Source organism: Saccostrea cucullata, unplaced genomic scaffold (genome assembly GCF_032062105.1).
Source record: "Saccostrea cucullata isolate Sc308-1 unplaced genomic scaffold, CSIRO_AGI_Scuc_v1 ctg2077, whole genome shotgun sequence".
NCBI classification, from domain to species: Eukaryota; Metazoa; Mollusca; class Bivalvia; order Ostreida; family Ostreidae; genus Saccostrea; species Saccostrea cuccullata.
Window position 1 is genome coordinate 104,134 of NW_026941541.1, and position 12,994 is coordinate 117,127.

At 34.3% G+C, this 12,994-nt stretch overlaps 1 pseudogene; it reads left to right on the forward strand.

Annotated features, from left to right (window-relative positions):
• Nucleotides 1-8,305: 8,305 nt before the first annotated feature.
• On the forward strand, nt 8,306-10,465 carry LOC134258031 (uncharacterized; annotated as a pseudogene).
• The last annotated feature ends 2,529 nt before the right edge of the window (nt 10,466-12,994 follow it).

The following is a 12,994-nucleotide window of genomic DNA, read 5'->3' on the forward strand; positions in this document are numbered from 1 at the left end:
CGTTGAAATACTGTACGGGATGGATTCTTGAAGCTCTTCTAGATGCACTCTCCTATTTTGATTCATGCATTAAATATTTATACACGAGTAAATTGACAGCTGCCAAACGGATTAAAATAAGTAAGGAAAAAGGAGGCAAAAGAAGGTGCAAAAACTACTGAATGGAGGAAGAGGGTAAAATATAGAAATATCGGCGATATTTATAGATAAAAAATACATACTTTATTAAGATGTGCGATTCTTTTTAGGAATCACTTATATATCAAAAATGTAATGTGGTTTAAATCTACATGTTGGGGACATTTAGATTTTTTATATAAACTTTGCATGTAATGTCGACGTCACATGACTTTTGGCAATTATACTTGCAGTTTAGAGGTCATCTGTAAATTTCAATATTGCAAGGGCATAACCAAGTTAAAAATCTTAGTTTATCTTATAATCCTTTTCAACACTATTTGTAGTTTGTGAAAAGTGCTTCGAACCTATATAGATTCCTATTTTTAATTGGTAAAATTTAATTTGTTGGACGACAGGTTGAATATTTTGCTGGTCAAGTACATGTACATTAAATATAGCTAAAATTAATTTATTTGCAAGATTTCAAGAGGTTCGCAGCACTTTTCAAATATCTTAATGCTTCTTGAGTTTACGTGTAAAATTTTGACAAGATACATTGAGTGTATGCCCTTGCAATAAAACGATTTATTAGGGCCCTTCCATTACTTTTTTAATGAATCTGCATACAAACACACGACATTATCGCTTGTCTGGAGAATGCACGTACAGTTTATAAATAAAATATTAAAATAGACATCTTATACACGTTAACGGCTTTTTATTTTTAATGCAATTAATATTTCATTTGAGAACAAAAGACATTTTTCATTGTACAAAATGTGACTTGATCAGCATCTCACTGTGTACAAACTGCGTCATTTTTGCGAGATGACGTCACATTGACAAGTGCATTGCTATCGATGCATCGTTTATATACTGTTGCATGGGATTAACAAACGACAAAACTGCATTTAATAGTAACTTAGAATGTAGTATACAGCTATCCAGCTGTTTGAAATAGAAAATGATTTCGTTTTATGGTATTTTGAAGACCTTACATTATGTGTGACGTCATAGTAAACATTTCCCGTACAAATCAGGCCTCGCCTCCTTACTGTAACCTTAACTGTGCTGCGTTGTTTGAGGTTCAAACATCCCACCATAGTTGTTATTTTTCCTGTATATTTTTCTATGCACAATTCCAAAAAAAAAATGTTCGTGATTGAATTTATTAACACCGAGTCGGCAAATTTTCAGCTATATTTAGGCAGACTAAAAGGTTAATGGATAAATAAAGTTTTTGGTTTCTCAGGCGGCCCCCAATGAGCCTACACTTTTAAGAACTCCAGAGAAAGGATCTTTTTTGTGCCAAGAGGTTGTCATCCTTGACACAGAGCACCATTTAACACCATTGGATATACCGTCCGACGGACTTAAATATATTTTAAAAGATATATAAACTGTTGATAAAATAAATTCATATATGCTAATGTATTTTTATTTAAAATAACTTTCAAGATTTTATTCAAATTTTACTATAATAATCCTTTTCTTGTAGATATTTTAAAATTTTGTAAAAATGAACATTTGTACAAAGTTCATACACTGTTTTCATACTTCCAAAAAGTCTATTTCGATTAGGTGTTAAATCGGAACACTCTAAAAGTATGTGATTTATAGTTATCGGACAGTCACAGGATATACATTCTGGCTGTGACTCCCGATTCAATAAATATCCATGTGTAATTTTTGAATGCCCAATACGTATTGTTGATATAATTACTTCGTTCTGACGTTTCAGAACCAGGGTTTTTTAGGGGTCGTAGGGGGCCTGTATAAGGCTCCATTCCCAATGGTAAAAAGTATGTGTTTTTCCCAATTTCATTGTAGAAAATTCCCAAAAGAGAATCGAAACAAACAAACTGATTAAAAAATGTTAAAACGCAGTAACATTTTTATCAAAAGTATTATTCTAAATAAAAATCTAAAAGGCATTCTCCCAAAACTGATTGACTGAATGCAAAATAAGTCAAAGAAATACTTTGCAAATAAAACAAAAACCCTCTTATTTGAATTTATATAGAAAAAATATTAAATATGATACTTTTCCTAATATCAACTAAATGTCGCTATTTTTCCCAATTGGAAAGGCCCAGGCCCTTGTTTTTAAGACCTAGAAAAAACCCTTAGACCTAAGTGAGGTGATAGCGTTTAGAAATAAAAGTGTGGAAAACCAAGTGGGACAGACAGACGGACCGACGGACGCAGAGGAAACCTATATTCCCCCCGGTTTCATCGGTAGGTGACTCATAAATTCGAAAAACAATAACATTTGCACAACTTCAATCCTTCTATTTTAGGCCTCAAGGTTGGCGTCCTGGAAGCAGAAGAAGAAAAAAATATTTACCAACAGATTCAGGCGAAGGACTTCCGTTTCCAACACAAAACCTTAATAAAATAGTAAAGAAGAAACTAATCCAAGTTATTGGTGCATGGAATATCTATAAATAATATTAAATAAGAGAATAATATATTTTGTTGAGATTTATTGATTGTATGTAGTTAACGTCCCTCTCGAGATTTTTTCACTTATATGAAGACGCCACCACTTGTTAGCTCACCTGAGCCAAAGGCTCAAGTGAGCTTTTCTGATCACAATCTGTCCGTTGTCTGTCGTCGTCGTTGTTGTAAACTTTTTACATTTTCGACTTCTTCTCAAGAACCACTGGGCTAATTTCAACCAAACTTGCCACAGCGCATCCTTGGGTGAAGGGGATTCAAGTTTGTCCAAATGAAGGGCCACGCCCTCATTCAAGGGGAGATAATTGGGAATTAATGAAAAAATGGTGGTATCTTTTAAAAATCTTCTTCTCAAGAACCACTGTGCCAGGAAAGATGAAACTTTTGGGGAAACATTCTCAGGTAGTGTAGATTCAAGTTTGTTCATATCATGACCCCCGGGGGTTGGGCGGGGCCAAAATGGCCGACCAAAGTTTAACATAGAAATATACAGGAAAAATCTTTTAAAATCTTCTTCTCAAGAAACACTGGGCTAGGAATGATTGATTGATTGATTGTATACTGTTTAACGTCCCTCTCCAGAATATTTCACTGATATGGAGACGTCACCATTGCTGGTGAAGGGCTGCAAATTTAGGCCTATGCTCGGCACTCAGGGCCATTGAGCAGGGAGGGATCTTTATCGTGCCACACCTGCTGTGACACGGGGCCTCGGTTTATACGGTCTCATCCGAAGGACCGCCCCATTTAGTCGCCTTTTACGACAAGCAAGGGGGTACTGAGGACCTATTCTAACCCGGATTGTCACGGGATGGCTAGGAATGATAAAACTTTAGTGGAATCAATCTCAGGTACTGAAGATTCAAGTTTGTTCAAATCATGACCCCCGGGAGTAGGGTAAGGCCAAAATGCCGACCAAAGTTTAACATAGGAATGTAACGGAAAAATCTTTAAAAATCTTCTCAAGAACCACTGGGCCAGGAAAGATGAAAATTATGTGGAATCATCCTCAGGCAGTGTAGATTCATGTTTGTTCAAATCAAGACCCCCATGGGTAGGGTGGGGCCAAAATGGCCGATCAAAGTTTTTCATAGGAATATATTGGAAAAAATCTAAAAATCTTCTTCTCAAGAACCATTGAGACAGAAAAGATTAAACTCCTGTGGAATCATCCCCGGATAGTGTAGATTCAAGGTTATTCACAACAAGTCCCCCAGGGGTAGGGTTGGGCAAATAATCTATAAAAGTTTAACATAGGAATATATAAAGAAACCTTATGATATTAATAGGGAATTATCCTTAGGTTGTGTAGATTAGATTCAAGTTTGTACATATCATGACCCCTGGAGGGTTTAAATTCAAGCCCCCCCCCCTCTCAGTAAACTTTCAGGTCTGATATGATCTGGTGTGTGCTTTTTCCTAGCCAATCGCTCAGGTGAGCAAAGTGGCCCCTGGGCCTCTTCTCTATAGAGGGCTACAAATTTTGTCCTATGCTCGGCACTCAGGGTTGAACTCTGAGGAATCTCAGCTATGTTAAGGAACGATATGGAATATTGACCTTTGCACCATTTAAATATGTATTACTTCTTTTAAAATGTGTAAATTAAGAGATTATTATTGGTAGTTTAAAGAAATGTTATATGACGTAAAATGTGTATGATGTCTTAGCCAAGTTTCCAGTAAACGGCTTTGAAGTTTTCCAGTAAACATTAGGTTCCCCCTCCTTTTTGTAACCTTAGTGTGCTGCGTATAATATCATTTTTCATTAGAACTTTTGATTGCGAAGAGATAAGTGTTGTATATTTGACATGTGTATTAAGCTGTGATTTGATTTTTCTGAGCATGAGAATTTTGCATATAATTGAAATTTGCTCGTATTAAAATGTGAAAAGTATTAACAATGAAAACAATGGCAGACATTTTTGATCAGAACGCTTACTTGACGTTGTGTTTTTAGATTTCTGTAATCGTTAGTCCTTGAATAACTAGGGACATGTGAAAGATTTGAGATTTGACAGACTCCGGATAGTAATATGATTTCTTTTTTTCATTTCCTGCAGGATTCTCTCCAAAAAAAATATTTTCCTCACCTTTAGGCAAAGTAGTTGTCTCTTGATCAGTTATTTCCCCTCCCCTATCGCCAGGAGTCTTGATGTTTTGGTGTTGTCTATAAAATCATATTTACAAAAGTTATTAAATTTCTGTTACATACATTTATATTTACATTTATATAAATACCATGTGGGGCTCAAAAGACTATATGTGGTATATTGCATATTTTTGCCCAAACACAAGTCATATTTTGGGAAAATCTTGAAATGTACTGAATTGTATATATATTGTGTGAAGAATCTAAACCTAACAAAACGTATTGAAGAAATGAATTAAATTTGTGAAGATTCATGAGGTTATGAACTACGATGCGATGTTTCACATCGGCATTTTTCATGAAGTCAAGATCTTCAGATAAGATCGTGGCACCAAATATTGTCAAGAATTTGGGCTTAAAGAACGTTATGACCGAAGCTGCCTCCGTCAAGAAATTGAAAATGACAGTGTTTGGATTTTCAACCCGGCACATGCTTTCCATTTCGGAGGTGTTAGGTAGCGGAGGATAGGCGAATTTCACATTCCTAAGAGCTATCTCCCGTTGTCTGCGTAATGCTCATTTTTCGCACTTTGTCCTTTGTAAGTTACATGTAAATTCGAGGGTCATTCAAAAAATACGTAGACAATGTTCCTCGTCAATACATAATTTTTCAAATCTGAATATCAGTACATTTTTCAATGAAAAAAGACACATTTAATAAATTTCTAAAGTTTCATTCCATTTGATTAAATGGAACTCATACTAGACAATTTTAAATGCAACATGTATGTCACCACGGAGCACGGTCAAAACAGTGTAACGTCGAAAACAACTTTAAAGAAAATTTCTCAAACTCACAGTGCATTTTCATTTTATAATGTTTGTATCGTATTCCTCATTCATTTAAACGTTTCCACAACACTTGACAACTAGTATGCTTACAATAATTTGAACTCCAGACAAATTCTTAGATTATTAAACCAATGCTTCATATTTGCCACATTAAGTAAAACCATATTTGGAAACAGAATTCAGTCATTAGTCACCAAGCGAAGCTACTGGAAAAACGGGGCGGCTCTCGATTCTCACAGAAATTCATCCAGCAGAATCCAATTCTTTTCCAATCTCATCTGGAGCGAATTGCAGACTTCATGCTGTGTGGGGAGAATGAGTAGTGGTCAAAATGTGAAGGTGGGATCCAATTCCATGACAGCCTGGATGAAGTAGAAGTCAGAGATGGATGTCCTCTTGTCCACCATTTAAGGTCCTCCAACCTGCAAAAAGAACGACACCACATCAATACTGACTGGAAGACCTGCTTAGAGAAGTTTAGAACAGGAGAAATGGTGTTACCACTACAAAGACTGAGAGAATACAACATCGGTGGCAAAATGATGTACATCTACCCCCCTACAGGTAAATACTTTACAATTAATTTCAAAATCATGTCCATAATAAGAAATCATCATAAATACTGTAAAAGATCTAATCTTCACTTATAAACTTGTATCATTAATATTTAATATGCAAGTTTTTTTTTTCTAATCCACAGTGAAAACTGTCAAATCCGACATCTGATAATCCCACACACCGTGAATTCCAACATTAAAATTCTTTACCGATTCTAGTATTTTCATTAATTTTAACACTGTGCTATCCGACATCTTGTAATCTTTGTACTCGTCTTTCAGATTCTCTTTGACTGCAATCTCACATCACCGAGTGTCAGTGCCTTCACAGTTGTCAGGGGCAAATTTTAAAATACAGTGCGATAATAAAAGGATAAATTCTAATTTGTTGGTTTGCAAGAAATTAGCATAAACAAAGAAGTTCATAATAGTGACTGATTTTCACACATTTACTACCTGTAGTAATTTGTTTGATACACATACTACCTACCATTGATAACAAATTACAAAAATTCCTGCGTACTTTCATGAATGATTAAACCATTTACTTATAACCTTCACTGATTACTCACATTACAATTGTGATGATTCAAAATATTCAATTTGCATTTTAATTGAACTTTGTTCATTATATTTTTACATACTTGGGTTATGAACATGGAATAAATTTATGAAGTTGAATGTTGTGTACCTGTACTTGGGAGTTTCTTGTAGTGTTCAAAGTCTTTTGCGACTGCCATTCATTTACCATACAGTGTAATATGGACAAATACTGGCCTATTTTCAGATCTACTTCAGCCATATCACGCCACAGGGTTACGTCGATCTTTTTACCATCTTCTTGTAAGCTTATTGTCCTGATGACAGTGTCTGAACCGTTTACTTTCAGTTCTAGTAGATTCAATCTGTCAAAATAAATTGAAATTGTTGACTTACTTAATTATGTAACATTTCAGGATGTGTCCATATTATTGTAAGGCTTGAAAAAGTTTGTTTCCTGTAACATTCCAAAAAAAATCAAGGGTCGTACACATTATGTATAGTTACATAAATAAGAATATTGAAAAATGTGCGAAATAAAATGTGAACTGACTTTTACAGAAATTAATTGCTGTGACAGTGTCAAATATCATATATGCTTAATATAATAAAATTACATATCCATGATATTGAAGTTCATACCAAATTTGATTTGCTATTGAATTGAAGATGTTGAAATGAAATAAAAGAATTCTATGCTGAAGTATGAGGGGAATGGTATGCTAAAGTACAAGGGTTTATCCAAAAATTAATGGAATTTCTAATTTTATTATGAGTTGATCGAAGAAAGCAATAGGCATATTCATAATACCGTCAATTCTCGAATTATCGCCATTCGATTCATCGCCATTTTCGCAATACCGCCATGATTTCCCAAGAACATTTTTCCTGCTATAAAAAATTCTCTTTATAACGCCAAATTCGCATACCGCTATCCGCCACCCTGTTTTCAAAACAAACGTCTATTTTTGAGTGTCAATTATCTCGATATACCGCCACAGGTGCGTGCGGTCAGTGAAGCGCGGCTTATTGATTGACGCTATCCCTGTTGTAAAGCATCCAAAGCCAGACAAGGTACATGCAATAAAATAATTAAATTAGAATTAAATAAACAAATAATTTTAATATGAGCTGTTACAATGATTTTGTTCTGTTGTTTTGTTGAAATAATCATTTAGTCACTGCTTCACCACGAAAGCCGTAGTTGTGAAAGTACGCCGAATACGATATTATTTTGATGAACTCTGCTTTAAACAATGCAAAGTTTGCTTAATAATGATTATACGGTATACATTTTGAACGTTTCACGACTAATGATGCCATAAACAATAAATTTATTCAAGAAACTATTTTATGTACTGTCAACAATATATCACGACGATCGACCCAGCATGTTTTTTTCAATATAAGACGTGCCGATTTATATGTACATAAACACACATGTACATGTCTTTATTTCATAACTGCACATTTTGTTTTAAAGAAATTGTACATAAAAAATACTTAAAGTATTTTAAAATTTAGAAATATGTTTTGTATACATGTACATGTAATTATGAACATACATTTAACAATGTCGGATATCTCCAAGAAACGGGCACTAGGTAAAATGGACAGTACTGACGAGAGTATGGAGCAAGGTGACCAAAGTGACCAGAAACCGGAAGATTTTCAGTTAAGGGATATAATGCAGGGCATTGCAAGTATTCAGACTACTTTGGCGAATTTTATGTTACGGCTCGATGGACAAGGTCGACACTTAGATGGAATTACGAAAGAAATCAGAGCAAAAAAAAGGCATTCAAGAAAGAATTGAAACTGTTCAAGAGCAGGCTAATGACACAATATACCTTGTAACAGAATACAGGATAACCAGAAAAAAATGGAACGTGAAATGAAGAGACTCAAGAATTATGTAGTTCGTCTTGAATACCGTGTAAATTCACAAAGTAAACATATAGTTGATCTTAAGGCAAGGTCGATGGAGAGTAACATCATTGTTAGTGGTCTGCAGGAAAAAGGCCCCGAGAGGAAGTCACCAGAGAACCTTGCACAAATTCTAAGAAATGTATTCATATCAGAGATGAACATGGGGGAGACAGCAGTTGATGAATTACAAATACAGAAACTCTTCCGAATGGGAGTATACGATGCTCAACGAAAATTTTCGAGACCAGTTTGTATGCAATTTGCCGATAAAGCCCAAAAAGACCTTGTTATGAAACACAGAAAAGTTCTGAAAGAAACCAGAAGTCTCTGTCGAGACTGTAGCTCTACTGGTATGTACTTATCAAAAACCATTGCACTATTTTATGTATCTTTGTGTAGTCTACTAGTGTGCCAAGTTATATTGAAATCAGATCAAAATTGTAGGAGGAGTAGCATTTTAAAAGAATTTCACAGAAAATTCTATTTTTAGTAACCATGGCAACACCGTTCATCGAAATCAAAAACCAATGCACTATTTTATGTAGCTTAGTCTTGTCTACTTGTGTGCCAAGTTATTTTGAAATCAGATCAAAATTGAAGGAGGATTAGCGTTTTAAAGGAATTTCACAGAAAATTATTTTTTTAGTAACCAGGGCAACACCGTTCATCGAAATCAAAAACCAATGCACTATTCTATGTATCTTAGGATAGTCTACTTGTGTGCCAAGTTATACTGAAATCAGACCAAAACTGTAGAAGGAGTAGCGTTTTAAAAGAATTTCACAGAAAATTCTATTTTTAGTAACCATGGCAACACCATTCATCGAAATTAAAAACCGATGCACTATTCTAAGTATCTTAGTGTAGCCTACTTGTGTGCCAAGTTATATTGAAATCAGACCAAAACTGTAGAAGGAGTAGCGTTTTAAAGGATTTTCACAGAAAATTCTATTTTTAGTAACCATGGCAACACCCTTCATCGAAATCAAAAACCGATGCATTATTCTATGTATCTAAGAGTAGTCTACTAGGGTGCCAAGTTATATTCAAATCAGACCAAAACTGTGGAAGGAATAGCGTTTTGGAGGAATTTCACAGAAAAATTCTATTTTTTGTAACCATGGCAACACCGTTCATCGAAATCAAAAAACCGATGCACTATTTTATGTATCTTAGTGAAGTCTACTTGTATGCCAAGTTATATTGAAATCAGACTAAAATTGTAGGAGGAGTAGCGTTTTGAAAAATTGTTTACAGACAGACAGACAGACGGACGCCGGACGCATTACTATCGCACAAGCTCTTCTGGTCTCTGACCAGTAGAGCTGAAAAAATCGGACATAAGAATTGCCCAACAACAACCAGAGGAGATACGGGAACAACGAAAACAGCTGTATGAAGTTCAAAGAAAATATGCAGAACGAAATATTGAGACGAAAATGAAGGGGGACAGGCTTATCTTTACCCAGAGTAATTCAATCTACAGAGAGAAAGTAGGATCTCCTCCAACGGCAGATGAGGTGATTTCCAGCGACGTAGTCAAGATTACCGTTAACCCTGGAAAGTCAATTGAGAACAACGGAAACCAGTTTATGGCGCATTCCACCCAAGTCGATTCCTATAAACAGATTAAACGATCATTAGTGGAAATCATGCGTATCGAACCGTACCCAGCGCGAGCCATAACGTTTATGCTTATCGCTTCACAAGCAGTGATGGGATAATCCATGAAGGATCAAATGATGACGGGGAACATGGTGCGGGAAGGTTACTTTTAAAAATGCTAGCCGAAAACGAAGTTAACAACGTACTGGTGGTTGTCTCTCGATGTCATGGAAACAATATTGGACCTCGTCGATTTTCCCATATCAAAGTAGCAGGTCTTAGTGCCGTAAAAAATTTACAAACTTCAGTTTGAAAACATGAAAAATAAACACAGTATCATCTTCGACTCTAGAACTGTTCTGGTTTTGATCTGAAATTATTTTTTAAATGTGATCTAAAGTTAAAATGTGTAATACATTTTTAATGAATTTTCAAGTATCCTGGATTTCTTTCTTCCAGCCAATAATATTCCGGCAGGTTTTGAAACATACTATTTCCTGTTCTTGCTTACCTTATGACATTTCCCGAAATAAGTTCTGTATTCTTTTTGTCAGCTCAACTTTAGGCGATATGTAAGTTTTATTTTTCTACTCAACATGTCACATAATTTATAGGGATCTGTATACATTGTCTTTTTGGTTACTTATAGATACATAACCTAATTAATTAAAAAGACGGACAAGTTGTGATTACATTACACAAGTAGTGGTTTCCCTCATAAGAGATTAATAAATTTTAATTCACAACCTGTTAGGTAGATTCATATTTTTTCTACAAATGGAATAGACCATGTATATTGTATTCCCTACACCTGTAAACCAATTCTCATTCTTTTAAGAGATGTTTAATGTTAACTCTTAAGAAATACCAATTATAATCTGTTTTTGGTATAAATTTTCTACTCTCAAAATCAACAAGACATGTATTCTCTGGCAACCCACACATTTTTGTATACATGCATTTGATTATACATGCATTTTCACTATAACATCATTACAATGAAATTAAGAACTTTGGAAGAGGTGCCCTTCCTTATCATATATATGTACTAAGTTAATAAGCGTGATGAGCGTTAAATTAATGTAATACATTCTTTCATTGTGAGAAATTTCATGATGAACTTAAGGATAAATATTTTTTTTCATTTACTGATTTTGAGATACTTCAGCTTCTTGTGTGCAAGATTGACTAAATACTATAAAGTATATAGAACATTCACATTTAATAAACATTGTTACATTCAGGATACACAGATTAACGCAAATTCAATTAATAATAATTTTATTAAATAAACAGAAGAATTTTTCTAAGAAAAAAAAAAATGGTTAAACCTTACTGTCACTAAAAAACACATGACAGAATCTGTACAAAAAAAATTCACAAAATAAAATATATTGTCCAAGAATGTTGTACTCTTGTGACTTCTGATTTTGAGATACTTCAGCTTCTTGTATGTAAGATTGAGCCTTACGAGGGTTGTATCAAAATTTTGTAGACTCGGCTCATATCTTTCAAAGAAATTAATGTATCTTTATAAAATTTTCAGGGTTGATAAAGCGTGTTCTTGACTGATAAATTACGAGGTTTTATCATGTTTACTTGAAAACTTTTTGAGAAATAACATTTAAAGTGATATCGTTCTCTAATACCCGGAGCAATCTGCAACGTCAAAAAATACAAATGTCAAGGGTCAATTTTTTGGCGAAAATATTTCAATTACAAGAATCAAATTATTAAATCAAACGAAACGGTTATAGATATAAATGTGAAATATTTTAATTACGAAAATATGAAAACACTTGTAAACAAAGTATATGCATGTACAGGTATGAAATAATAATAATTTGAAAATGCTATATTTAATACGTAATATCGCGATTACTTCGCAGTTATCTAACTTACTACCGCTCTTTTGCGAAGGAGTCGAGAAAGCTCAAATCTCACGAGATTACAGGGGCACATGGCTTTGTTTACAGTAGTGACAATCGAATGATTTGAGCAATTTTATGCCAAAGGTACAATGTATTGCCAAGAATTTAATTCCAGATAGTAGATTGTCAAATAAGGAAAGTTTAGATTATTTTATCAGCTTTAAAATGCGACGATTTTTAAAGAAAATTTAATTAGAAGAGCCCGCTTGGTTAAACATATAGATAAAAATGTAACATTTTAAGATTAGATCCTCTCAAAAATTAAATAGACTGGTTCGGCAATTGTTATGCAAGGTATTCCACCAGGATTTTTTACTTATCTGTCCTTATAAATTCTACAATGATCGATCTTGCATTGTATTCAATAGCACATTTGTCCCCAGCCAACAGACGTTTCCTACCTCCATCGCGAAAGAGTTCCGCTAAGTTAAGTAATCGCGATATCAAGTATTGGACTTTTCGTCTGTTTCCTCTAATGGAGTTGCACAATGGAACTCTTGCCCATTTCTTAGCCCTGTCTTTATTTTAGTTACTGTTATTCACATATACATAGAGAAACCGTTTTCGTCATTTTGAATTCTAAGGACGAGAAAAAGTTTCCTACTCTACCAAACATTTATGACTGGCACATTTCTGTAAGAGTGAATTCAGGATCAGAACACTTGATCATAGTCCAGTGCGCCGCCTGTGCCAACGAAGCCGCCATTTTGCAAAAAGTCCGATTTCAACCCCATGTATATAAAACGTTATAAAATTCGTATTTATCAAAGCATAAACTCCAAATTTTGAGGAAATATAGTTAATAAAACATCATTAAGAATTTTCATTTCCTTTAAAAAAATACGGTGCAGTAATTACTTTTCCGTGGGATTTTAAATATAATATGTAAAGTTTTTTTTGCAACTTTTGAG